At 40.9% G+C, this 25,002-nt stretch overlaps 1 long non-coding RNA gene across 1 annotated transcript; it reads left to right on the top strand.

The window, feature by feature from the left end:
* The first annotated feature begins 51 nt into the window (after positions 1–51).
* LOC134546614 (uncharacterized) lies at positions 52–23,597 on the top strand. Its single transcript, XR_010079214.1, has 3 exons — positions 52–339; positions 22,797–22,933; positions 23,468–23,597. It is a non-coding gene; the product is annotated as an uncharacterized LOC134546614 (long non-coding RNA).
* The last annotated feature ends 1,405 nt before the right edge of the window (positions 23,598–25,002 follow it).

The raw sequence follows: 25,002 nt of genomic DNA, 5'->3' as shown, positions 1-25,002 counted from the left end.
CACGGTTGGAAAAGACCTGTGGGATCATCGAGGGCAACCTATGACCGGCACCACCACGGCACAGAGTGCGTGCCGCGTCCAGTCTTCCCTGAAACACCTCCCGTGACTGTGATTCCCCCATAGCCTTGGACACTCTCTTCTGATTTATAATCACGCTTTCCGTGAGGAAATTCTTCCTAATGTCCAACCTAAACCTCCCTGGTGCAGTTTAAGACTATGTCTTCCTGTCCTGTCGCTGGTTGCTTGGGGAGTCCCTCCGCCGCTCGCTGAGGCAGTGTCCGAGAGTGACAGCCAGCCACGAAAGTGACTGAGCACAGGGCAAGAGTGAAATGAACAAGGGTAAGGACACTAGCTCCTTTTTTATCGCCTTTATTAAGGTCAGCTTTGGGTGGGGGGGGCCAGGGGACGCGCACACAGCCGCTGCTCCTGTGGACGACACGGAGGAAGAGGGACTGGGGCTTCCGTCCTCATGAGAGTCCCTGGGAAGACACCTGTGGGTTCACAGTCTACGGTTGTCACTCTGGTCTAGCCTCCTTTCGTTCAGGGTGACAGCGTTAGGACCATAAAATGGAATGGGAGGATGGCCCCACTTTTTCCTTACTGAAACATATTCCTTTGAGTCCTTCAATTGTATATTGGCTTGTTGTTCTAGGGCTTTTTTTTTGGATGGTATTAAATGTTTCCTAATTTACATATAGCCGTGGATGCCATTTTCCCCTCAGTCGCTAGCGCTATTTTGGGGAGCAGCGGAGGTGATACCAACTGGATATAGGGATACGGGCACAAAGTAAGTGATAACTGACAATTAGAATCTTGGACCGTTGAGAATAAGCAGTTTGGGATATTAGGGATGATTAACAATTAACAAAGAATGGGCATAAGAATATTAACAACAGGTAAGTAGACGTTCAGTAATTAATTGATGCAATTAACAACTGATGATTAACTGTGTCGACACACGTTAACTTGATAACATAAGAACTCGTGTTTGGGGATTTATTTCTCACAATTCCCCCCTGTATCTTTTTGATCAGGCTTAGGCCCGCATCAACTTGCGGTTTCTAACTCTTGGAAATAGAACTTCCTTAACTTTTGTTACTGATTATAAGCTTCCTTGGCACTTTTTGTGTACTTGTTCTTCAATCTCTACTTTCATAATTTTAGTCTGTCTCTGGTCATTTCAGGGATTTGTATACTCACTTGGATTGTGGAAGTTACTACTCCAACCAGGCAAGGGAGCAGGTGGGGTAGAAAAAGTAAACTTGTTACTGCACAGACTATAATAAAAACTGCCTTTTTCCACCACTTTCCCTTGAAGGACCAGAAGCTGTCCCATCTACTAGTAGCACCACTAGTAGATGCTACTAGTGAACTCTACTAGTAGCATCTACTAGTGGAGTTCACTCCTGGGTACCGACATATGCTATCTTGCATATCTCTTTGGAGATGTTTTTGATTACTTCACTTCTATCATTAATCTCTAAGCAGCACTCTGAGGAATTAAATACCTTCCACTAATAGATGTCCGATTACGCATGGCAATCCTTTCTCGCCTTCTGGGGACATTGGATATTGCTTAACCCGAATTGGAGTTGCAATGCAAATCTTTTTGCATTTTTTGCATTTTTACTTGTATTGGTGAAATGTTTAGGTAGCCACATCTTCCTTCCTCTGCCCACACTTCTGGATTTATCTTTTCTATATCACTCTGAGTCAGCCTCATAATTTGAACTACCATCTTCCCATCCCTCGGGATGATCCCCACTCCTAATTGGACCTGTAAGTCTCTTCCCAATAGGCTGCTTTCTAAATTGGGTAGATAGACAAAGTTAGCAAAGCATTGTCTTGAGTTCCCTCTTATTTCGACATTCTCAACAACTGAGGCTTTGAATGGTTTTCCTTTTGCCCCTAACACTTTGTAGACTTTTCTCCTGATGGTGACCCCTGCCAGGAGTTTGTTGATGCTAGACTGGTCTGCTCCTGTATTAACTAGAAACTCAAATTCCTTATTTTGGGGACCCATTTCAAAATTTACCAAGGGGTCCTCTTGATGACTCATTGGGTCCCCTAATGTGTAAAGCCCATGACATTTCTAATCATCACCCCTTAAGATCTTTTCTAGGGTTTCCTGCCTGATCAAATGGAAGTTTTTCACAATTTCTTCTCCACGGTAATAACACTTTCTGTTATCTAGTGGTACCCTAGGTTTCCCAGTATTATTACTGTCTTTATTTGACACTGGCCACAGTCCTCTCCTGCTCAGCCCACTGGCTAGCCCAATCACCTCATGACCTGCATCAAGTCAGAGTGGGTTTGCAGCAGTAGCAGGAGGCACAGCCTGGTGTTGAATACTGTAGAGAAGCACAGCAGAGGAAAGGAAGAGGAGACTTCTTGCTGTCAAAAACTGAGATGATTTATTCCCAATGGGGGACAGGAGAGAAATCTGAAAAAAATGTACCATGCACGGGGATTATAAGCAGGGGTGGTACAAGGGGCTGAACACAGACAACAACCAAAGACAGCAAAGATAGGCAGGGTACAATGATAAAAGGACATGACTTTGAGCCAATAAGGGAATTCGCAGGGAGGGAACTTTTCAACTGAGCCAATGGGTGACTGAACTTCCAAGAACTTTCTGGAACTCGGGGCAAGGCTTAGGATTGACAAACCTAGGGAGGAGGAGAACTAGAATTGATAAAAAGGGTACAGTAGGAGGGGAAAACTTCAGACAAAACCACGTGAATAACTCAACACGGTAATTCAGGCTGACCCATTTTGCTCCTCAAAACTTGCACTGCCACATTTATTTGCCCAAGGTAACACTGATCTATTCTTGCGTTCCCCAAATGAGAGCCTTGGTCTATCTTCACTTGACCTGGATGGCCACACTAACTGATTTCTATCTGCTCCTATGCTTTCTTTGGCTACAGCTACCATAATCCTTGCCTTAGTGTTACAAATGTATCAAAAACTAGGCCTTGGATCCAAAGGTGTTAAAAGGAAATTGGTATTTATTTCGTATTTATTGATACGAAACGCCTACAGGAATGAGACGCTGGGCTAGTCCCAGCCCCTCACAGCAAAGCAGAGTAATACCAACAGCTATATACGGAGCACCCTTCAAAGCAGTCTGTTCATAAGGGCGAAGCACCTCTAAGGGTGGTTTGTCCCTTTTTATAGATTCAGTCTCTTCAGTGATTGGTCCGTTTTCAATCCTCTATGTGATCGGTGCATTTCCTCAGCTCTCATTGGTCTTTACCAATGAGAGGGGTGCTCTCTACACCAATCATTTCTTCACGCCATAACTTGATTGGTTGGTTGTATTCACCAATGAAGGCTCTGGGTGGTGATCTCTGAGTTGCCTGGGGGAGAACAAAAGATTCCCCCTTCCCTCCCTGGTATGTCTTCTTGGCAAACCTATCACTATTAATACAACATCGGGACTACAAAGTTCCTACAGTCATTTAAACTATACAAAGCAACACAAACAAACGAACAGTTTGGCAGCATTATAACAGTCACAATTCATAACCACGCAGAACCATAAGAACTACTTAAAAACATACACAGTTATGGATCAAAATTAAACTTTCAGGATACATGTCTACGTACTTACACAACTGACATACTTATCTAACTAGTAAAGAAGTGTTAACTTTCGGTATCTATAACAACTCCCCCCTTTAAAACTTTGATCGGGCTCAAGGCCCGCATCAACCACTAAAACGTTACAATTCCTCTTCGTAAACCCAATATATTTTTTGAATGCATTGATATTTTTCATATATTTCTTTTGCTGTTTCCTGCTTACTCTCTTCTTGTTCTAATTTTATTATTTTAGGTTTTTCAACTTTTTCATTATCTAGTATCTCAAGGACTGAGGTTCGTACTATACTTGTTACTGTACGAACTAAACACAGGATTATACAAGGGAGAAATATAATACTCAATAATGCACCCCCAATTACTAATAATGCCTTTTTCCACCATTCGCTGGTGAAAATATTTTCCCACCAATCTTTTTTCATTATTGATGTCCATTTTTGGACAGGTACATGAGCTAGTTTCCTGATATTATTAGTAATATTCTTGATTGTTTCACTGTGATCATCCATTTCAATACAACACTCTGATGAATTAAACTTAGCACACACCTCTCCTTCTTCTGCTAATAAATATTCAATTGCTAATCTGTTCTGGTATATCATTGTACCCATTTGGCAAGACTGAGCAGATAATAAATCTAAGGCTAGACTTGTTTGGTTAGTTATTATCTCCACTACGGCTTGTAGATGAATTATTCTGTTCAGCATATATATGGGCGTCCTATACCCGCACATTCCATCCTGAGCCCAGGTAGCGGGACCATATATTGCAGTAATCCTTTCAGAGGGCCACTCATCATCTTTCCATTTTTGAGTGCCCCCTATTTGTATTTCTCTTTTTCTCCTTCTTAATTCATCATATAATGGCACTCCTAATTGTTGACCAGCAACTCCAGGCAGGAAGAAAAAAGAAGGTCTTACAGTTCCGAGGGTACAACCCCCAGCCCAGTCTTTTGGTAACATTACATATGCTGTTTTACTACAAATCCAAAAAAGACCTTTTGGAGCTTTCCAATATTTGGGGGAATTAATTTAAATCACTCCGTTTTTGCTCCAAAACTTTCAAAGTTTTGGCTCGCTTTGGAAGGGGTTAGGTTGTTGTGCTATACATTCATACAAATCTTCCATTCCATGTACAGCATCTTTCTCTAGTCCAATACTTCTTTGGGGGATCAGGTATCCACCACTGATGGGTTTCATTTGTTACATAATATCTCTTACATGGCAATTCTCCTACATAGCTTTTATATCTCGGCCCTCTTCTCCAAATACACTCGTCTCCAAATACTTCTGATCTTAAATTCTAAATTTCTTACTGTGGTCTTTGATCTACTCCCGATGTTTCTTTCCCCAATATCTTTAACACATTGGGTGTACTTAGAAGTATTCTCTCCCAGGGCCAAATCTCTGCCATGCAGGTGTCCCCACATATCCAACAATAGGTTATATTAAATTCTCGACTTACTTCCCTCACTAGATCCAAAAATAAATTTCCTTCTCCTATCTGAGGCTCAGATTTCTGTTGTACTTTACTAATTATTAACTTTTCCTTAATGGTATCTGGTTCATAAACCTTTTTCCCTTTTACCTCTACCGATTTCCTTTCGGAGCACATCCATTCCTTTCGTCTGCATTAGGGCTTTCCCCTACCAATTTTGCCTAAAATCCCCTATATTTTTAAAGAGCCAATATACTCTCCCATCCCCTTCGCAAGTATATAACCAAGACAAGTTGATACATTTTGGGTTTGGGTTCATATGTACCCTGAAGATGGCCTTTCAAGAGATCACCTACAGATAGTGACACTTATCACAGTTCCCTGCTTCTCCTGTGGTGACCATCACCAGCAGGAAGACCACCCATGGGAGTCCGGTACCAGGCGCTTCTCCACTTATGTACTTCTCTTGGGACCAGCATGGACCTTGGCCTGGGCTTGCCTCACATAACATTTTTCCATTTTTGCTGCTCTTTAGCTGTAAGATTCTCCATCTTATATCAACTTGAGCTTTGGATATCTTTTAGGGTCTGATTTCTATAACGTAGGGGAATGCTCTAATTGCAGAAGATGAACCTAGAACAAGAAACAGCAAAGGTTATGATTACTAATATACAACTTATCTAAAACTTCCTAACTCTTGAACATCAATGAATCTCAACAATCAATTTATAAACTCCATATCCAGACTTAGCTTGTGGGCTTTTCAGTTGGTCTTCTCTTCAGGGTTAGCATTGTATCAGTGGATTTTACTACAGTCCATTCAACTGAAGGAGAAACCGGTCCTTTTACTCAAGAGGCATGTGTCCATCCCTTCTTTTGCGTTCTTATTGCTGTTTCTGTGATCAACAGGACTTAAAGGGCCTCCCACTTTGGGACCAGAGGTTGTTCTTTCCAAGTTCTTATCAAGACCCAATCGCCAGGCTGAAACTTATGAATGGTAAAATCAATATATATTGATTGAGCGAGATAACCTTTTTCCCTTAACTGTTTTAAGGTGCTCACGATGACTTGTACATATTTCTTTACATTTTATTCCCCTTCTTAGTAAGTCCTGAAATTTCCAGAATTTGTCAAGAATGGTAACCCAAACAACATTTCACATGGGGAAACTCCAACATCTACTCTGGGCTTTGTCCTTATTCTTAGTAGTGCTAGAGGGAGACATTTTAACCAGTTCATTTTAGTCTCTCCTGTTAACTTGGTAAGAGCAGTTTTTAAAGTTTGATTAATTCGCTCTACTCTCCCCAAACTTTGAGGTCTCCATAGAGTGTGGAATTTCCACGCTATGTTTAGAGCTTGAGTTATCTGTTGAATTACCTTGGCCGTGAAATGGGGGCCCCTATCCCAGTTGATGGTGTTTACCAATCCATGCCTAGGTATAATCTGTTGTAATAGAATTTTAGCTACCACTTCTGCAGCAGCTTTTGCAGTTGGATAAGCCTCAATCCAATGGGTCAGATGATCTACCACAACCAATAAATATTTGTATCTTTGTACTTGGGGGAGCTCGTTAAAGTCTATTTGTATACTCTGGAAAGGTCTTTTTGCCAATTCTCTCCCCCCTTGGGGCATCCTTCTCATTACTTTTTTCTCTATTTTCTGGCAAATCATATATTGTTTTATTATGAGTCTTGCGATCTCAAACACCCCAATGCATACATAACTTCTCATAAAATGGTCGCAAAGGGCTTGTGTTTCCCAGTGGGTCGAGGCATGGAGACTTTACAGAATCTGTTTCATTAATATCTTGTTCAAAACTGGTCTCCCATCAGGCATTTTCCATCTGCCTTCCTCATCTTTAGTTGCCCCATATTTCTGTATTTCTGCCTGCTCGTTTTCACTGAGAACCGGAACTACTTCTTCATCTCTGTTATCCTTGCTTGTGATGTATGAAACTTTCCCTTCGTCTTCCTCTAAAGCTGCCTTTTCCGCTTCCCTTCTACTTCCCTCGAGTTTCCTTTCTGATGCCCTCGAATGTGTACTAATGCAATCTCTATAAGTCCCTTTAAGGCTTCCAGTACTTCTTTGATTAAACTTTCATGCGTTAAAGTCTCCCCTTTTGAATTTATAAACCCTCTTTCTACTCAGATCTTTCCAAATGTGTGTACTACCCCATAAGCGTATTTAGAGTCTGCATAGATTGTACAAACTTTCTGATTTAGCCATTTTAAGCCTCTGAGCAGGGCATATGCTTTGCAGCACTGCGCTGACCACTTCGTGGGAAGTTTCCCCTTTTCTATGATCATCGTGTTTCCATTTACAACAGCATATCCCGAGGCCCGCTTCCCTTCAATTATTCTGGAGGAGCCATCTACAGAAAGAACTTCTCCTTCATCTAGAGGACACTCTAACAAATTCTCTCTGACTTTCATTTGCAGATGTACAAGTTTAGGACAGCAGTGTTCTAATTTGTTGTCTTGATCTGGTTCTCCATATAAAAATTGTGCTGGATTTTGAACTTTTGTGGTGGCTAACTCTAAATTTTCACTGTTGTTCAGAATGAGCTCATACTTCAAAATCCTACTGTCAGAAACGAACTGACTTACTCCTTTGCTTAACATAGCTCTTAAATCATGGGGTGTGTATACTTTTATTCTACTTCCAAATGTTAATTTATAACTCTCTCCAACCAGTGCTACTGTAGCTGCCACTGCTTGCAAACATGTGGGCCACCCTCTTACCACCAGATCTAGCAATTTAGAAATATATGCAATAGGTTTTTTAATACTGCACCACTCTTGTACTAATACACCATAAGCTATGCCTTCTTCAACATTCATGAACAACTCAAATAGCTGTTTTAAATCAGACAAACTTAACACTGGAGCTGTCGTAAGTTTCTCTTTCAACATCTCAAAGTTCTCTTCATCTTTCTCTGTCCAGTTAATAGGTTCATCCTGTACTAACTTTTCATAAACTAATTTGACCAATTTTGTATGTCCATCTATCCACATTTTACAGTAGCAAATTAACCTCAATAATTTTCATACATCCCTTTTGGTTCTTGGTGCTGTTAATGCCAATATTCCCTGTATCCGAGTGGAGTCCAATTTCTTATATCCCTTTCCAATTAAGTGACCAAGGTATTTTACCTTGGATTCCACGAACTGTAATTTATCCTTAGATACTTTGAACCCTTTTTCTCCTGAGAAATTTAGTAATCTTACAGTTGTTTCCCAGACTACTTCTTCTAGCTCACCTGACACCAACAAATCATCAACATACTGCAGGACTTGTACCTCGTCTATAGGGGTAAATTGTTTCATAATTTCCTCTAATGCTTGGCCGAAAAGATTAGGTGACTCTGTGAATCCCTGGGGCAATCTTGTCCACCTTAACTGTTGCTTTCTGTTTCTCCAGCCTGCCCCTCAAAAGCGAACCATTCTGTACTCTTTTCTTCTAAGGGGCAAGCCCAAAAGGCGTCTTTCAAATCTGTAACACTAAACCATGCATATTTCACAGACACTTTACTTAATAAAGTATAAGGGTTCGCTACTACAGGATACTGAGTAGTCGTTTGGTTGTTCACCTCCCTCAAGTCTTGAACTAGCCTGTATGTCCCACCTGGTTTCTTCACTGCCAGTATGGGGGTGTTGTGTGGTGACATGCATGGTTCCAGGATCCCTTCTTCTATTAAGTTTTTAATTACTGGTGTTAAACTTGCCTTCGCTTCTGCTGATACAGGATACTGTTTCACCGTGATTAGAGGTATCCCCCGGTTTCATTTTAATTTCAATTGGTGGGATATTCAATAGCCCATGCTTACCCTTCTCTGCCCACACTCTAGATGCATCTCTGTCTCATCTTCTTGCCTAAATGCCATCAATTTACTACCATATGTCACTCTTCTGGGACTACACCTATGCTCAGCTGTACTTGCAGGTCATGGCCCAAGAGACTCTTAGATACATTCAGCATATACAGTAGGATCAGTGCACCCTTCTCTAAAACTTCCTCTCACCTGTACTCGCTCAATCACTGACATACTGAATGGATGACTTTCTGCTCCTGTTACAAGTCCTGCTGCTTAACTTACACCCACTAGGTAATTTCGAGATGCTGGACCTATTAGCCCCAGTGTCAACTAAAAACTCAAATTCTTTGCTCTGGGAGCCAACTTCTAAATTTACCAAGAGCTCGTCATGGTGTTTTATTATCTCCCCCAAATCACAGAGCCCCTGACACTCCTAATCTTCTCCTTTATGCCCTCAGAGAATCCTCTCAAGGGTGTCTTGTTCTCTGGCAATTGCACCATCTAATTGCCTTTTCTTACAAAACCGTCAAGTGTGCCCCTTCTTTTGACAGTAATAACATATTAAATCAGCTCTTGGTGTCCTTTCCTTATCTTGTTCTGTTTTTTCCTCAGTATTTCCTTTTGGTTTTTCCTCTTTTGGTTCTCCCCCTCCAGCCCCCACACTTTCTTTTGCTATCGCCACCATAATCTTCGCTTTTGTCCTTGTCTTTTCTTCCTTTCTCTTTAAATACACTTTCTGTGCCTCTCTTAACAATTCATTAAGGCTTTTCTCATTCCATTCATCTGTCTTTAATTTTCTCCTTATATCAGTCCATGCTTTAGTTACAAATTGTACTTTAATAATGCTTGGTCCTCTGGACTATCAGGGTCCACACTTGAGTAAAGCTGAAAGTTTCTTTTTAATCTTTCTAACCACCCGCTTGGCATCTCATCTTTTTCCTGCTGGCTGTCAAAAGCCAGCTTTGCATTACTAGTTCTAGGGACCACCTCTCTAATTCCCCTTATTATCCATGTTCTATATTCCCTCATATTTCTTCTACCAATCTCATAATTTTGGTCCCAGTTAGGGGAACTGTGTGGCATCTTTTCTTCCCCTATCGGACTCATCCTGTTTTCCCTCTCCCAAATCTTCAAACCAGCTGCTCTAATCAACTGCACTTCCTCTGGGGAGAACAGGCTATACATGATGGAATTCAGTTCATCCCATGTGTACACACTTGAACCAAGAAACTGGTCAAACTGCTTCGATATCCCAATTGGATCTTCTAACAATCCTTTTATTTTCTAAAATTTCTAACCTCTGAGCCTGTTAATGGTGCATTTACAAATCCTATTGCTTCCATTACTACTCCCATAGGAACCTCTCTCAATGGAACCAACTTCTGTACTACTTCACCTGGTCCTTTTTCGCTTTTGATCATGTATTGTAGTGATGACTCTCTACTCTTGATTCTAAAATATTTTCTTGTCACGGTGCCGCTGAAGACCTCAGAGTCTCTGTCCATCTGGCTAACCCAGGCACCGATGGCAGTGACAAGGGACCGCTTGCAAGCAGTGCAAGCAAGGCTGTCTCCTGATGGGGGTTCTTGGATCCCGAAGGGTCTTAGCCACAGATGTCGTATTGTGACTGAGACAGAGGCAGACGAAAGGAGGAGACAGTTGTGTAATGCAAGAGGGGTTTATTGAACAAACCTCCTCAGCCCACAACTGGCCAAGGAGCACCCGGTGTCATCGTGTTTTATTCAGAGCATGAGAGGGGAGTGGTTAACAGACCACATCCAATGAGAGGAATCTCTAGGGGAGTTTACAGAGGTGGGGTGATAGGACAAGGACCAACCAGGGATGGATAGTAGGGGGTTTCCAGAGGCAGGAAAAATAACTGAATGTTACATAACAAGAGCAGGTGTCTGCATAAATTAACTTTCCTGAGGGAGAACAAAGGAATATTAATTAGGGGGGTAGGGTACATAGAACTGAACTGGTACAGCAAATACAATTAACTAATTTAACACACTGCCACATTTTCTGACACTTCCTCTACTTCTTTTTCTACCTCTTATGTAGGCTGTTTTGGGGAGGGAACTATGGGAGTGTTTTGAAAAGTTGGAGCCAAAATCCGCTTTTGGATCCCTTGAGGTGTTAGATAGGGATCCATGGTGCTAGGTATGATATTCAATGAAGTGGGAGAGCTGATATGAGTCTCTAGTTGACATTGTAAATCTGTATAGGGGGACTGTAATGTTACTGATGTCTGGCATAGTGTGGGCTGCACTGAATAGGATGAAGATGGAATTTTAGGCATAGTTGGAGGTGGTGGAAATGAAGTTTGAGATGTGGATGAGGTGGTAAATGATGAGGGTTGAACTAAGGATTGTACTGGAGACTGAACTAAAAGTTGGGGGAGTTGAACTTGGGGAATGCTGGTAGGATTGATGGGGGTGATAGCTGGGTTTAAAGGTTGGGTTGAGGATATTGGGGGAGTGGGTCTGTGACAAATCAGTGATCTGCGCTGAAAGTTGAGTTAAAGAGAGTGGGGAGTGAATTCCAGTGGATGGATGTTGGGTCTAAAGTGTGGACATGTTAGGAAGAGGTGGAGTTAGGGCTTGGGACAAGTTGGGAGGTGACAGAGACTGGGTTTGGGGTATAGACAAGGCAGAAGGAGGTGTAGGTGGAACTTGGGGCAAGATGGGAAGTCATGTCACATGGACTAAAGGTGGCAAATAAGGACTAGGTGGGCATGCAGCTAGTGGAGTCAAAGGAGATGGAAGAGGGAGATGGTCTAATGGATCCCATTTACTTTCTAATGACTCTTCCTTTCCTTTTTCTGGTTCTCTTGACATTTTATAGACTCTTACTTTCTTATCCTGTATGTTGTTTTCTAACCAACAAGATGTGTACTGTATCTCTTCTTCATTCTGAAACTCCTCTGAGATGCTTATTCAATGTTACACACAGCCACTTTTCTTTAGTTCCATACCATGGCCAGTAAACTGACCCCTGTTCTATACATTCATTAGGCCAAATCTCAGCACAGTATTTTTACCATCTTAATCTTACCCAAACTTTTCAAGTTGTCATCTTTATCCCAATTTCCTAACTTTCCCCCAACGGACTGTTGGAAGGGATATCCTTTACTCTCTTTACCATTTTTACGTTATTTGAGCTATTACTAACACAGTGTCTCATCCTGTTACTTATCACCTGAATACCCTCAACCTCTCCCTTAAGGATTCTTATACCAATTTTAATCCAAAGATGTAAGCTATGATAGAAAAAGAGATGGGAGCCTATGTAATTAAACTATGGGAAAAAGATGGCTTACCCCCTTAATAAAATTATGATAATAAAAAGATGAAAGCCTATACAATTATGGGAATAAGTAAAATTGACTACTTATATAGTTAAATTATGGGAATAAGGAAGATGGCTGCCTGAGTAATTAGAGAAAGATGGCAGCCTATTAATTAGATTATAAAAATTAAATTACATATAGATGTATATATAAATAAATAATTTAAAAAAACTACTCAAGATAATGAAATCAAGTGGCTCCCCCTTAGGTACCGCCTACTGGCACCGCTCCCTCTAAGACTTTCAACTACCAAAACGGCGACCGTTCACTTTGAACTCAGCTGTCCTCAAGCTCGGACCTCTCCAACAACTAGATAACAACCTCTTCTGTCCCTCTTGAATTCTTTCCCTGAAGAGCCATCTGGGGGCTTTTGGATAGTCCCAGAACCTCACTTGTCAGGCTTACAACAATCACAAAATACACCTTTTGCTTTTCCTCCACAAAAATAATTTCTTTCCTCCTGAGAAACTAGTTAATTAGAAATCCATGCACACAAAGAGAGACACAAAATGGCCTCTTCACTCCACAAGGAAGAACTCAAAATGGCGCCTCTGCCCTCACAGTCGCCTCACAGAGAAAGGTGGGAACTAAAGCCAGAAACTCAAAATGGTGCCTTTGCTCCCACAGTCACTTCACAGAAAAAGGCGTTAACTAAAGCCAGAAACGCAAAATGGTGCCTTCGCCTCACAAAAATGAGATTACCAAAAGTTAAGGTGCCCCTACCCAAACGGAAATCACTGATGGGCAACACAACTAATAAACAACCAAATTCACTCCAGATCACAAGAATGGTGCCTTCACCCTACAGAAATGAACCTCTTGGTGAGCAGACTGGGGACTTTTGGCACAGCCTCATCTGAGAACCTCAGTCACCAAGTTCACCGAACTGATGCAGCTTACAAACCAAACCAAAAACTTCCCTATCTAGGCAGGTCCTAAATGCCCATCTCTCTCCTAGCAAGTGAGGGATCCTCCCACAGCCGGCAGCCACCCAAAACGATGGTATCAGCCTGTCGCCGGACCATGAGGAACTTGTCCTACCCCCCTCCTAACGAGTAATCCCTGCACCTTGAACCACCCCCCTTAGGAAGCTGTAGGACTCTCCCTCCCTACAAACCCCCCTGAGGGGTTTCTAACTCAGGAAGGTCCTAATTTCCCCTTATGCTGGGCACCTCACTTGCCAGAAGGGAGGCAATCCCCTCTCCAGAGGGGAGTAACTCAGTAGTTTCCAGAGAGGAATATTCTCCCAACCCTAAGGGTTCTAATTCCCCACTTAGACCAACTGCCCTGTGGCTAAGTGGAAGGAACTTATCCCCTCCAGGTATCCCTGGTTCCTTCCCCGTTGGGTCTCACCCGTGTGTCAGTGTCCCAGCCTACCCATCCCAGTGTCCTGAGGAAAGCCTACTCCAGGGCACCCCTAGGGGGCTCCTTCACTGGAGTACCGGGAGCCTGTGCGGGTGAGGGTGGCAAAAGGAATGATGCTCCCCCTTCTCCTACTCTTTCAAAGTTCTTCAGGGTGCACTCGCTCTTCTCACTCACTCTAATACCTTGTGCTTCCCTCCTATCCCAGCCAGCTCCCTCACAGGAGTCTGGAACGGCGGTACTAGAAGCTCCACACTCGCTTCGGGGGTTCGAGCTGCCAAGCCTGTCTCACTCACACCTCACTTGCTCGCCTCCTACTCCCACCACCAGTCTCCTACCAATCCCGGTGCTCCTACATGTCGCTGGTCCCAGGCTGACTTCCAGTCTGATGCAGATAGCTGTCCCTGGAGGCCTGATAGGGCAAGTGGCCATCCTGTCCTCAGTCCTCTTCAGGTGTGGCTATCCCAGACAAGTCCCCAGCTGAAATGAACAAGGCCAAGGACACTACGTCCTTTTTAACGCCTTTATTAAGGTCAGCTCTGGGTGGGGAGACCAAGGGGTCGCGCACACCGCTGCTGCTCCTGTGGATGACGTGGAGGAGGAGGGTTTCAGCTTTGCTGCATGACAAAGCTGGGGCTTCAATCCTCGCGTGAGTCCCTGGGAAGACACCTGTGGGTTCACAGTCTACAGCTGTCACTCTGGTCTAGTTTTCTTTGAGTCCTTCAACTGTATGTTGGCTTGTTGTTCTAGGGCTTTTTCCTTGGATGGTATTAAATGTCTCCTAATTTACATATAGCCCTGGATGCCATTTTCCCCTCAGTTGCTAGCGCTATTTTGGGAGCTGTGGAGGGGATACCCGTTGGATAAAGGGATACAGGCACAAAGTAAGTGATAATTGATAATTAGACTCTTGAACCGTTGAGAGTAAGCGGTTTGGGATATTAGGGATAATTAACAATTAACAAAGAATGGACGTAAGAATATTAACAACAGGTAAGTAAACACTCAGTAATTAATTGATGCAATTAACAACTGATGATTAACTGTGTCGACACGTTAACTTGACAACATAAGAACTCGCATTTGGGGACTTATTTTTCACAAAGAGGACAAGGTTCACACCCTGGCCCAAGCAGGGTCATCCAGAGAAGGTTGCCTACGTCCATGTCCAGTTGAATTTTTATTATTTCAAAGGATGGAGACTTCAGAACCTCTCTGAGCAACCCAAGTGAGTATTTGGCCATACTCTGAGTAAAAATATAGGGGGTTTATGTTCACCTGGAGTGTCATGTGATTTCCTCTGTGTCCACTATGTCCTGTCACAGGGCAACACTGAAAGCAGTCTGGCTTCCTTGTCTTCCATCCATCAGGCATCTATATAGAGACTGATAAGATCTCTCCAATCTTTCTGTGGGCTGTAGTTCCAGCTCTGTCAGCCCTTCCTCCTAGGAGGCATGCTCCAGTCCCTTCATAATGTTCAGGGCTTTTTGTTTCACTTTCTTCAGTATGTCCATATCTTTCTTGTTTTGGGGAATCCAGAAAACACTCCAGCTGTGCCTCACCAGCGCTGAGCAAGTGGGAAGCATCACCTCCCTTAACCTGCTGGAAATGCTTCCCCTAATCCATCTCAGGATGCCACTGGCCTGTTTTGCCATGGGGGTCCACGATCCACTTGTTGTCCCTTTCTGCCTTCTACCAGTGAAGCCCCCGTGTGCACTGGTGCATAGCGTTGTTCCTCCCCAAATGCGATTTTTGGTATTGCCCCTTGCTGAACTTCATGAGATGTTTCTCAACCCAGTTCTTCAGCTCATCAGAGTGACTATGAAATGAGTAGCTCAGTGATGAACTCTGTATGTCTGGTCTCGTTTGTATGAGGATTTTTGGGAAGGACTCGGGGTATGTCATACCTGTTTACATTTGTGGTATATTGTGTTTTAATTATCTGAAATCAGTAATCTAGCACAGAGGCTGGAACGGTACTTTATGTTTATACAAGGTATCACAGCCTTCAGAATTCGTATTGCAAATGTTGGAAAGTCTGTTACATGATGCAGATAAATATTGCTGTTCTCTCCTTGTAGATAAAAACATGACATGCAAAGACATCACAATCTGAGTTTAACACTCATGAAGATTCCTTGGAGGTGTCAGGAAGCAGAAATTTTGAGGGAGTTGAAGCCCTGTCTTTTTTCCCCTTCATTACTCTGCTTGCTGGGATGTGTGCTTCATGTCCTGACATTAGACTGTTTCTGTACAAATTTCCTTTCTTGTCATTAATATCACATTGGCCTTAAGAGATATCAGTGACTTCTGCCTGCTTCATGACTTTTGGACTTCTGCCTTTGAATCTGGTTTTCTCTCTGTATTTGCTGAACACTTAAAGTGTTCAAATAAAACAGGTTGAACCTCTTAGTTATTCATTACTTCTGGAGATGACACTCCATGTTTCCCAGCAGGAACAACCAGAAGCAGAGAGTCCTAAAACTTTGAGTGCAACTGACTTTGATCAGTTACATGACAAGTCAAGGAAGAAGCTTGTAACAAAATCCAAAAATATCAGTGCCTAGTCACTTAAAATAAATCCATTTGAGAGCTTGCATGAATAAATTTTGGGCACTGCTGGCTTTAAGAAACAAAATATGAAAAGGAAAATGAGTGTAGAGGAAATTATAAACATATAGTCCTCAGAAATAAATTCTTTCATTAAACAGAGAGTTAAATGCTTTTGTAAGTAGTCTGTCACACCTGTATGTACCTTTTTTTTTGTTGTCAAGATATTTGTAGAGGTATTAAATATGTAATAGTATCAATTGACATACTCTAAGTATTAAATGGTGCTTAACAAGAAATCATTAATAAAGCTTTTAAAGAACTTTTGGATAATGTAATGAAGCCAAATTGTGTACTATCCATTTTTTTTCATGTTCAAAATAATTCTGATTTAACCATTTATTAAAAGTGATTTGCTGATGCAGTGCTTTGAAATCCCTCAGCCCAGTACAGCTCAGTTGCTGGCACTATACACAGCAGGGTACACTCTCCAGGAGCAGGATGTCCCAGAGGGCAGCTTAGAGCTGGAGCTGTAGCACGGAAGGCAAGCACAGCACAGGCGAAGGACCACAGGAAGGTCTTCAGACTGTATATCCAAGAGGTGTTTATTCCTCTAGCAGGGGAAGTTACAACAGGGGACACAATGGCTGAAAATCAGGAGCCTTGTGCTTACAGGGGCTTATGAGTGGGGGAGGTCTCATAGGCAGGGACAGGCATGCAGCCAATCAGGAAAGGACAAGGGAGGATCCAGGAATTTGACAGGCATTGCAGGGGCCTATGAAGAGACAACTGGGGAGGAGGCAACGTGTCTTGGCCAATCACCCGTCAAGAGTCACAGAACATTCTAGACGAAAGGGCAAGTACAACCAGGATTGACAAGGGAGGTGGGAAGCACATTTATAAGATTGGCACAGATCAATCAGTAACAAGGGGAAGGTCAGGAGAAATGGACAACTTAGTGGGCAGATACAACCAGGGAAAACCCATTGTAACTGGGGGAGCAACAGGACAAACCACAGCAATTTGCCTCTTCATGAGACAGCCTCTATGAAACAAAATGTGTTGCGGTATGTATACTCAATATGTAGATATGCAACGCAATCTCACAGGTGTTACATATTTCAAATTCAGTGCTGTGGGATTGTTAAATTTTGGGGAACACAGTGTGTCTTGTAGCGACACTACAGAACAGCATCATATTTAAGAGCTTAATTGGCCGAATCACAGAAGATCTTTCTAAGACCAGATATAAAATTACCTGAAATGCAAACTAATCTATGGAAAAAGACCTTTCTGTGAAACAAGGTCAAATGTGACTGAGCGCTTAGTATGCACTATAAGAATATCATACACCAGGGATCATTTAATTACTATAGCCACATTTTGCTTTCTATTCTTTAAAGATACATAGCAAAACTCAAGTTTAAATGACTTACATTTTGAGTAGGAGGTGTCTTTGAATATGATGGATTAACCTGTTGTTTTAGAGTTGGAAAAGCTAATTTAATTGTGAATATCATTCTGCTAATTTATCGTTGAATTAAGAAATTGAAAACTTAACTACAGACTGCGAAGAAATAGAGACAGTGCTAAATTGTGTGTGGGATTTGGTTATTTCCTTAGGAAACAGATGGTTTTATGTTTGGATCTATTTCTGTGTGGTAGCAGTGAAGTGCTACATTGCTTATGACTTTTAGCAATGGATCTGGATTTGATTAGTGAGGTAAGATTTTTAGGGTTTGGAATGTGTGTGACAAGGAAATGTCTGTTACAGCTGCTGCCAAATGCTGTTTTTATGAAAGGATAATTTGCAGTAGCAATGCTGACTGATGTAGTTCCGTTGTCATGTGTTTCAGTTCCCGACTTAGTGTGCTGCAAAACATTTAATGAGTGGAGGCCCTGTGCCATACTTATGTGTACTTGGTTATTCCTTGCAATGTTTTTATGCAAAATCAGTCTGTCACTCACTTCTTACATAGCACTTACAATCGCTCTGTAGGGCAAATAAATATCCCCTGCAAGCCTGGTTTGTTACCTTTTCAGAACCATATGAAACTCAAAATTGAGAAGGTTAGATCCAAACACATAGAAAATAATCCTTCAAATTTTAAAATTATTTTTGTCAGAATTCGAAATTACTGAATTCTTAATAACAAACACGAGGGAGCTCTAAACTTTTAAGTTTAAACTTAAGCTCTAAACTTGAGTATCTTTTATCTTTTAAGAAGAAATGTGGAAGAAAAAGAGACCAACACTAGTAGCTCTTTCCCTGTTGGGTGTTTTATTTTCAAGATCAACATTTACTGGATATGATGGAGTCAATGTAGAATGTAGATGATTTCTGTAAAATCTTCTATATTAAGGAAATGTGTGTCCTCAGAGGGCTTTTTTCCCCTCATGGACTAATTAGAAAAACACATTTGCCAAGGCTTGAAAGGAAAGGGCTTATAGGAGTTGAGGCTGGTGAGAAACTTTTCCTTTTACAACATACAGAGGTCTACAGAGTAAGAGAAATAGCTGCAGTCCTCTCACTTTGGCTGTGCCTCCAGAATTTCCAAGGGCTGTTAATGATTTCTGTACCTCAGGATGTCCGTCAGTGAGTCTCTGCTCTGAAGGTCACTTGCTGGAAGACATACTTCAGAATTTGCAGCCAGAGTAGAGGAAGCAGGTCGAAAATTTTTCAGTATTGCTGGAAAATATGAATGGATTCATCACATTTTTACTTTTCTTTAAACAGATTTCCTCCTAAGTAGTGATTTGACAGGATAATTTGTTTTGGATGTTAACTCCTAGCAAAGCTACTGTGTCAGGCTGAGTGCAGATGTAATCTAACTTTTTCTAGTTTTAAATTGGTCTTACTAATACAAGTCGATATTTCTTTACTCTGCTTTTCAAAATGAACTTTAACATATAATGTGAGCAATTATCTTCTATGATTGTAGTTAGCTGTTGGTGTTGATTTAATCTACTGATTGAAAGCGCACAGTACAAAATAGAAGTAAATACATAATTCTCGTCCATTTCTGTAAAACTGTAAAGCGCTTAATACGGTTGCTACTGAAATCGGTTAAGAGACTGGTTTTCTTCAGTCATGATTGAATGAAGCCCTAAATCATGGAACATACTCATATTAATAATGCTGTCAGAGAGAAAGTTAGGTTTAAGGCTAGTAGAACTAACATCTAAATCTATTCTCGAGGGTAGACATCGCTGAAATATCTTATGTTGTGTGCTCAGCAGCAGCTAAAACTAAAAAGTCAGTTTCTGTTCAAAGGTATGAACAGTATAGAAGAGCTAAGTAGCTCCTTGAAGACTTCAGCATTGCATATGTAAGGAATTATTTTCTGTAAAAAAAAAAATCTTTGCCAAAAATGTATGTGTAATATTTTAAAAATAAATTATAAATAAACCCATAACTTGAATATAGTCCTACAGATCATAATAATTGCAATGTAATTTTAAGATACTGGATTATAGCAAACTCTTCATTAAAATTTACATGCCTAATAATTTTAATACAATTTATTTAAGATGTTGTCTGAGCTTTTGTAAGTTCTGAAGAAAAGAACATACATTTTCTCCAGTCCATAATTTTATATTTTCTTAGAAGCTCATGGTAACTGTGAATGAACAGACACATATTCTTCTCATATAAAAGATGCTAAACATCTGGGTGTTAATTTTCCACAAATTCTCCTTTTTAGCAAGGCAATAAATCTTGATAATTTCACCACCAAGAACCTGACAGTTACAGCAATTATATGTTCAGCAGGAACACTTTAAAGAAGCTTTCTGGAGGCAGACATACAATTGAGGCAAATTATGCAATGTTGGATTTTAAAAGCAAAAGTAATTCCTGTGTCCTAACCTCTGTAAAAGGCCACACAGCTTTCAAAAGTTTAGAAGTGAGTTTACCAGACTTCTTGAAGACTCTGCTGTCTTGACAGAAAAATTTCATAGCATGGAGTGCCTCTTGATGTTCTTGGGCAGATCTTTATTGATTCATTATTCTGATTGATAAAAAAGGTTGAAATTATATGCCACCTGTATTATCAGAAAATGCAGATTAGAAGAGGCTGGAAATTAACAAATCTATTATTTTCCCAGCAGTCCTTGGCAGATTTTAGGCTACCCACTTCTAAAAAGAACCTTTTGAACAACCTCTGATATTACAGATTTTTTGCACATCCTGATCTGTCCTCACCATCTCATGTTTGCATAAATCCTTTTTATTCAAGGAAAGCACTGATTCCACTCTTAATTATAATCAGCATCAAGGAAGAGACACTGTAGTCCATAGTCTCCCCCTTTCCAGAAGCAGAGGTCCTTAATATGAAGCAAAATTCCTTGTGCCCCATTTCTGTGACTTCTCTCTCACACAACTGGTTGCAGAGATCTTGGTCCCAGCTTTGAAATGCAAAGGAAAGGAGATTTTATCCCAAATAGATTTCTTTCTGGGATTCAGTTCCTGGACATTTCCTGTTCTTTGTTGATAGGTGTAGTCTGATTTGCCAACAAGCCTTAATTTCTGAAGGGTCTGGGCCCAGGGCTGTTTTTTCCCCAGGTCAGCTTTTACCAGTCCTATTCGGGAATTTGTCTGCTTGTTCTTAAGTCTTTTAATGTAATGCAAATGACACAATAGACAATAGATAACTTTTAAAAATCAATGCTTAAATTTGTTTATTCAAGTTTGATTTAGGAAATGTTTAAAGAAATTTAAAAATCATTATTTCCTTATACATTGTTTATTTATTATATTGAACCTATCCCTTTGTCACATTACTGTGTCACAGAGAAAAAACAACTTATTTTTCTGCAGGGAAAGTTACAGTTTCATGTCTTGAAGCACAAGATTAATTGAGTATGGGATGCAAAAAACGTTGGCTTTCATTAAATTACTGAGGCACTCATTATTAGATTTGACCTCAAAATTTTAATCTCTTGAATCGAGGAAATCTATATTTTGACTGCACACAGACTGAAGAGTTCTTTTCCTTAGTCTTTCTTTTCCAAGCTATCAATTCAGATGAGATCTTGCTATTGCACAGTTGGTGGAAGAATAGTTAAAGAACTGATCACTTTAAATCTAGGCCAGTCATTGGGTGATCTTCACCTTCTCTGAAAGAAAAAAAATCAGTGCATGGTGTCACATCTTTTAAATATTTACAATAAGATGTAACTTTGGTTTTGTTATGGATCTTCATAATGATTTTAAGATTACTGTTAATTATGCCAATCAGTCTGAAATAATTAGTAAACAAAGAGCCTGTAAATTTGTATGTAACAGATACTTCTTTCAATATACACATCCAAAGATCAAGCAGTAAATTATGAAAGAAACAGATGTGAGAATAGCTTTGGGAGGTGTGACAATTCAGAAATTAGCTGAAATATGGTGTGCAGGAGTTTGGATGCAAAGCGGACGCAGCAGTGGTAGGCTCATACCAGGTCAGCTGACAGCAAAAGGCTGCCTTTGCTTTTATGTACTCAGGGAGATGAAAGCTAGAAAGAAAACAGGTAGCAACACTGTAACAGCGTTAGAAGAGTAAATGCAATGGTGTTAGAAATGTCTTCCTAACTTTTGTGCCAGCACCTTTTTTCTCCACACATTGGAAGTTACTGGAAAAGGCAACAAAAGGTCTTTATCTGTTTTTGGCAAGCTTTCATTAATTACCCCTCAGGTTTTCTATGACGAGAGTTCAAATCCTCACTTTTGAAGACCCTGAACTGACAAGACTGGGGCAAAGCTCTTGCTTGCAGGGAGGAGCCCTCTGTATGATTTTCAAAGGAGTTCATTCCTCAAAGGAGTCAGCGACAGAAGACTGAGCTGTACAGAACCCTGCCTCTAGCTGTTAAGGAGGGGGTGGAACAAGGGGAGGGAACAATACAGAAACCAATCAGGGACAAACAGGGGAGGAGCTCAAGGAGGGACTGACAAAACAGTGACAAATGGAGGAACGTGAGGAGAGGATACAACTTAAGAGGACCAACGGGGTGTCGAGGAACATGGAACTTTCTGTACCTGAAGGCGGGGTCAGCCATGGATTGACAGCATTAGGAGGCAGGGTCAGGGAGGAGTTTGGGCGGGGGCTTGGCTCAAGGGAGGACTGACATGGGACATTCTGGAACAAAAGGCAGGGTTTGGGGAGGATTGACATCTAGGTGGGCAGGTTCGGGGTAGGATGGACAATAAGGAAAGGGAGGAGAAACTTGGAATAAACCAACCATTTGGGGGACAACTGGGGCAAACCATCCAAAGTCAGCAAAAGGTATATAATAAAAAATACACCACCACACTGAATTTTGTCTGTGTCCTGTGGGGTTTGATTCTCTCCATTTCCCTTCTCACTCTACTCAATCCAACTGACATGTGTTTCCTCTTCTTCTCTACCTTTTACAGATTGTACCCACCTTTCCGCAGTTCCCTCAAGGACTAAATTCACTATGTTACCACCTTCTTCTTTATGTCCTTCCTTAGAAAATGTTTCCCTGGAAGCCCTAACCTTGTTACCTCAGAAAAGTTAATCCATGCCATTTTTCTCTATATTTACTCTTCCTCTTTTGGTATTAATAAGGTCTTTAATTAATGACATTTAGATCTATGGAGAAAAAATAAAAGCTCCAGTATTTTGAATGACCTTGAGTATGTATAACTGTAATATCCCTATTTTACAGGAGGGGCCCTATTTTGCACCTGAAATGTTTTAAAAATACCACAGAGAGATACACAAATACCAAGGAAAATAAATAATTGCAAGATCAACCATATGGTGCTATTTATACCAATCTGCCAAGTTTGGGGAAGTTTTAAGGTGAGATTCTTCTCTCTTTCTCCTTGGAACTAAGCAGAATGCAGCAATCTATAACTTCAGATTTCACCACACTGTGGTGTGCGCCAGAACAGCAGGTCATAACCGGGCCCTGATCACGGAATAGTAGAATGGCCTGGATTTGAAGGGATCTTAGAAATTGTGTAGTCCAACCCCCCTGTCATGGGTAGGGACACCTTTCACCTTGCTCAGGCCCCCATCCAACCTGACCTTGAGCACTTGTTGAGATGGAATATTCTCAACTTCTGTTCCAGTGCCTCACCATCCTCACAGTAAAAAATTTCTTCATAATATCCAATCCAAACCTCATCTCAGTTTAAAGCCATTATTGCTTGTCCTATCTTTACAGACCCTTGTAAAAAATTCCTCTCCAGCGTTCCAACTGGAATACTGCTCTAAGGTCTTCCTGGAGCTTTCCAGGCTGAGCAATGCCAATTCTTTCAGCCTTTCTTCATAGGAGACGTGTTCTGTCCCTCTGATTATCCCTATGGCCCTCCTCTGGACTTTCTCCAACAGGTCGATGTCCTTCCTATGCTGAGGACAGTAGAGTTGGATGTGTAATCCAGAATGGAGAACAGCACATCAGTTTGTCCTTTTTTTGAGTAATAGTTGTCTCTCAGGAAACAGAGCACAGAAGAAGGTAATTTTACTTTTAAATAGTAGTATTCTACTACATTAAGTAACTCTCCTGTGGATGTGTTACTGAGATATGGTAATTGCTACATTTTTAAGGAAAACCAAATATTGAAATATTTTGCTGCTCTCATTTGACTGTATTGTCCTTGAAAGTGATCACTGAAGTGTGTCAAAAGGAGTGATTGTAGCACATACTGAAAAATAAATACGAATATTAGTTGTTTTGCAAAATTGTGTTGTGGGATTGCAATAATTAGAAACAGTTGAAGTCAATGCATGTTAAGAAAGTGGCGTTTATGTGGCATAAAATATGATTGCTCATTACAGACCATTATTTTTCCCTGTGCCTTACTTATTAAGGTTTTCTGTCATTTAGTGCTATTAAAATCAGCAACTTTACTATATTATTTTTGTGCAAATGATGTATGCCATGAATCTGCTTTCACCACTTATAAGCCATCTTTTTTTTTTAATAGAAGGAAAACTACAGTCCTTTCTTCATTTATTTTATAATCCCTGAGCCATACTGAGAACCATAGAGTCAATCAGTGCAAATGAGTCAAGTAATATATCTGAAAAGCAATGAGCTACTGAAGAAATAATTTTAAGGGGAGAGCTTTTTATTAACCTTTCTAACACCATTTTGAAAGGTGCTAGGGATTCTCCGTTCTCACCAACTTCAAAGACAATTCAGTGTTCAATATTTTCTTGCAGAACTGAGGGTGCAGAGATGAGGGCCAGATGATAATGTGTTCGTAAGATCACAAACACTTGTGAAAGACAATGCTATATGTAAAAAAGCTTTTTTCTTGCCAATTTTTAGTATGCCATGGATTGTGCAGTGACAAAAAATGGCATAAGATGGCAGTAAGAGCTTGCAAAATACAGTGGTTTGGTGAATGAAACCTACTGTCTTGCAATAAGGATCATTGTATAACAGGTGATAAATGGGGATTTCTGGGCTCTTTCAGGACATTGTTTTCTAACTTTCTTTTTGCATTTTTCTTCTCCTCAGAGGAAAATCTCTAGTTTCTTTGGCATTTATACTCTTTTATCTGAGTGTGGGAAAATGGAATAGTTTTTCACACTGCATTGCCATCTGTGTGGAAGTGCTTGAAATTCACTGCTTATATTTTTTAATCTGTGCTGTATGAAAATCACTCCAAATTTAGCATTATATTAAATATGGTGTCATGTGCTGATAGAAACAAAGTGGGGCGAAACAACCACATCAGTAATGCACATGCAGCTTTACAGCCTTGCTGATGAAGCAATAGGGAGAAGGGGCTGTTAAGTTTATCCACTGCTGAACTCCAGCGAGGAGGACAGGCTGCTGTGGGCCCAGACTTGTGTTGGCAGCTGTGGTCAAACCGCAGAAGGGTGGAGCTGGTGAGCCCTGGGGGAAGTTTTGTTAG

Source organism: Prinia subflava, chromosome 2, assembly GCF_021018805.1.
Source record: "Prinia subflava isolate CZ2003 ecotype Zambia chromosome 2, Cam_Psub_1.2, whole genome shotgun sequence".
NCBI classification, from domain to species: domain Eukaryota; kingdom Metazoa; phylum Chordata; class Aves; order Passeriformes; family Cisticolidae; genus Prinia; species Prinia subflava.
Note: the sequence above shows the minus strand (reverse complement) of the source record. Positions and strands in the feature narration are given on the sequence as shown.